The following is a 4,521-nucleotide window of genomic DNA, read 5'->3' as shown; positions in this document are numbered from 1 at the left end:
CCAAAATTACAAAAATTTAGCTGAAAACTAAAACAATGAAAAATTCCCAGAATTCTATAAAATTCCTGGGTTTTTCCCGGATCTCACGGGGCGTATACACCCTGTTCATTTGATTTTTTATTTGGAGGAGCACATAGTTTCCTTCAGTTCACTGTCTTAATCTATAGATTGAATGGATAGTTATATAGCAGAATTATTGCAATTTCCCACCTTATGATTCTGTGTTAGGACATTTCAAGATAGCGATTCTGTTGCATAATTTACGGTTAACATGGAGTCTTAAGAGGAGTAAGAAGGGGTTGGATAGATCCATTACTCTGATAGGTTCCACAGTCTCATACACCGTGGGATATTGCGTAATTTCGCAAACCCTGTTCAGTCTTCGTTCCTTGCGAATTTCTGTGGCTCGACTATCGTTCTCTCTAATAATATCACACATTGTTAGTAAGTGGATAAAGTGTACAGTTCACTTTTGTTATTTCTATTTTGCGACCAACTGTGGCAAACTTTGTTGGAGCTGTGCTAGTATTAGAGTGATCTTAATTTGCTGCTGCCATCTATTATTCATTTATTTGTGTCAGCTATGTATTTAGTTTCCATGGGTTCTGCACCACATGTCTATGTCATTTGGTGGTATGTTTACCTGCATTGTGATTTGGAAGGATATAGTGATTGTCCTCTATTCATTTATGGTATCGAAGTGGCAGGGGTAAAATACAGGGAGTGAAAGGCTATTTACAATTTGTCCAGAAACCAGATGGCAGTTATGGAAGGGAAGCAGTGGTGGGGAAAAGGGAGTGAGACAGGGTTGTAGCCTATCCCCGATGTTATTCAGTTTGTATATTGAGCAAGCAGTAAAGGAAACAAAAGAAAAATTTGGAGTAGGTATTAAAATCCATGGAGAAGAAATAAAAACTTTAAGGTTTGCCGAAGTCATTATAATTCTGTCAGAGACAGCAAAGGACCTGGAAGAGCAGTTGCATGGAATGGACAGTGTCTTGAAAGGTGGATATAAGATGAACATCAACAAAAGCAAAATGAGGATAATGGAATGTAGTCGAATTAAGTCGGGTGATGCTGAGGGAATTAGATTAGGAAATGAGACACTTTATTAAAGTAGTAGGTGAGTTTTGCTGTTCTGGGAGCAAAATAACAGATGATGGTCGAAGTAGAGAGGATATAAAATGTAGACTGGCAATGGCAAGTAAAGCGTTTCTGAAGAAGAGAAGTTTGTTTACATCGAGTGTAGATTTAAGTGTCAGGAATTCGATTCTGAAAGTATTTGTATGGAGTGTAAGCATGTATGGAAGTGAAACATGGACGATAAATAGTTTGTACAAGAAGAGAATAGACGCTTCAAAATGTGGTGCTACAGAAGAATGCTGATGATTAGATGGGTAGATCACAGAACTAATGAGGAGGTATTGAATAGAATTGGGGACAAGAGGAGTTTGTGGCACAACTTGACCAGAAGAAGGGATAGGTTGGTAGGACATGTTCTGAGGCATCAAGGGATCTCCAATTTGGTATTGGGGAGGGTAAAAATCGTAGAGGTAGACCAAGAGATGAATACACTAAGCAGATTCAGAAGGATGTAGGCTACAGTACGTACTGGGAGATGAAGCAGTTTGCACAGGATAGAGTAGCATGGAGAGTTGCATCAAACCAGTCTCAGGACTGAAGACCACAATAACAACAACAACAGGTACTTTTATGATTAACAATTACTGGGCAAATGTGCCGTGTCATGCCACAAATTTTGTAAATGTGTATATTAGTATTCGGTGCGTACGATCGCACATAGCACATAAGAGAGCTTGTGCATGCAGAGGCAGGTGTTAGCATGAAGATTATATATATATATATATAAAAAACAAAGATGAGGTGACTTACCGAACAAAAGCGCTGGCAGGTCGATAGACACACAAACAAACACAAACATACACACAAAATTCAAGCTTTCGCAACAAACTGTTGCCTCATCAGGAAAGAGGGAAGGAGAGGGGAAGACGAAAGGAAGTGGGTTTTAAGGGAGAGGGTAAGGAGTCATTCCAATCCCGGGAGCAGAAAGACTTACCTTAGGGGGAAAAAAGGACAGGTATACACTCGCACACACATATCCATCCACACATACAGACACAAGCAGACAATTCACACACATACTCACACAATAGTAGGATGGCATACGAACAAAGCAAGGATGACTTGTTCACGTTCTTAAAGAAAATGGAAGCAAGGGCAGTAGAGAGGGAAAGAGAATTCACGAAAATACTAAAAAAGAAAACATAGTTATAGATGCAGACAAAAGGGATAACAGAGGGGGGGGGGGGGGGGGGAAGAAGAGGATGACAGGGCAATGAAGAGAGAAGAATAGAGGGCACAACTGTGATTGAGAAGATAGAACTGAAAGAGGAAGGCAAAAAGATCCAAACACTAGGAAGCACTAGAAGCTAAACAGTTAGCAAGAACAGTGGTCAGAGAGGTGAAGAAGGCTCACACGGGGAACAAGACATTAAAAGAGCAATGTCGTGAGATAAAGCATGAAATGCATCATCCACTGTGAAGAAATTGTGAATGATTTTACCAAATTATGGGAGCACTTGGAACTAATATCACAAGACGATACAACAACAAGTGGTATAAACAACTACATACCACTACACAGGACTGACAAGCACATGGGCAATGTGGCAAGTCCTGTAGTAAGTGATGCAGGCATTATGGAATTGGAGTCAGTACCAGACAGTCTGCCAGGAATAACATTATGCAGATTTATGGACAGCACATTCAGTTTCAAACACTTTGTGTGTATCAGAAGATTCCAGAACTACAGAGACAGTGGGAATATGCTACACCCAAAGACCTTCATTTCTCAGTTTGACCTCTTACTACTTCCACAGTTGCCACTTGAGAGCAAATTTGATTTTGTCTGTGGGCACCTCGAGGGCAGAAAGAATGCATACGATCACTGCAACATGCACATCATACAAAGAGTTCACAGATGCGTTCTTGGCGAACTACTGGTGGATCAAGATGGAGGAACACATCAAACATGAAATCATGTTTTGCAAGGATCTGGTCTCCTCAGGAGTTTGAAAGTCCTATCAAATACTTCCAGGCTCTGTCAATACGAACCAGTTCCTTGATGATCTGTGCAGCAATGCCAAATTAATCTGTTTCTGCCATATGAAGCTCTCACCACACCAACAAATATTGATTGGTGGTAATGATATTGAATCCTTTAAAAATACCCTGTGAGAATTAGAATTCATGGTGGATCAACGGAGCAGGATTAAAAGAAGACATGGGTCCGATCATTGATACAATACCTGGCAGAAAAGCAACAATTCCAAAGTAGGCCATGCAAACAGAGGTAGAACCTCAGGTGTCAATAGACACAACAGCAACCACCCAGCAGGCTGGAACAACCAGCACTACCACCAAAATGATAATAGGAGACAGTTCAGATACAATTAGTTTGCTCCTGAACAAGGTAGAGTACAAGGGGAGGTCATTGAACCCCACCCACCTAACCCTAACAGCAGTCATCAACAAGGAAATTCGTTGACATTCACCACATTAGCCACCTGAAACCCTACATTCATTAGCGTAGTATTAGATTGTAGGAATCCATAGTATACAGTACAATTGCACTAAACAGGTAATTTTGTGATATTTTCCCTCCAACCACTATAATAAATCTTCTATTAGTTGAATACTGAAATAAGTTTACAACTTATGTAAATAGAGTTGTGTAGCCACGGAAAAAAAGGTGGGAGCTGAATTCATCTGTCTACGTGCCAAAGCATGACAGAAGGGAATGGAAATTTTGAAGTGAGAAAGGAGTAGACATGCTGGCTGTCATCTGTGTGGCAGTTTAGCAGTTGTAAAACATGTAACATTGAGTTGTGTGTGGCACAAGGGTGAACTACTTGAGTCCAGTAAAATATTGAAGAAGCATTTGTGCCCACTATGGTTAACAGGTTTCATTATCAGAAGTTTTTTTGGTTTGTTTATTGTTTTTTGTTGCTGATATTTGTTGTGGTCACCTGCACCAGTTGAGCATTCTCAGGATTTAGAACACACGCACCAGTGCATGGATTCATATCTAGAGAGTGGAGATTTAGGTTTTGTGTTGTAGTGTGATGTCATGGAGCATCAGTACCTGTCACGCACAAATAATGAATTTTGTCTCTCATGCAGGTGAACAGGCTCTACAGCATCATATGCAAGATGTGACCCTAGACAAGAAACAAGACACTAACTTTTCCATCTGCTTTTATTCTAGGAACAAGCCACCCTAGGGCGTAACAGCTTAGATTAATAAGTTTCTAATATTGGTTCCAAAGTATGTTCCAAATAGGTTTCTTCTCAGTAACATCTGAACTAATGATATGGTGCCAACAAGGTAGAAGAAAAAGACGTGCATTTTTATATCTTTAACAACATAACTTCCATTTACAGGGCCAAATTAAAATTTTAAATTCACTGGTAAATAGGTAGTCACATTGTTTCCTAAAG

The sequence above is a fragment of the Schistocerca serialis genome, chromosome 6 (assembly GCF_023864345.2).
Source record: "Schistocerca serialis cubense isolate TAMUIC-IGC-003099 chromosome 6, iqSchSeri2.2, whole genome shotgun sequence".
In the NCBI taxonomy this organism is placed as follows: domain Eukaryota; kingdom Metazoa; phylum Arthropoda; class Insecta; order Orthoptera; family Acrididae; genus Schistocerca; species Schistocerca serialis.
This window is presented reverse-complemented; position numbering follows the sequence as displayed.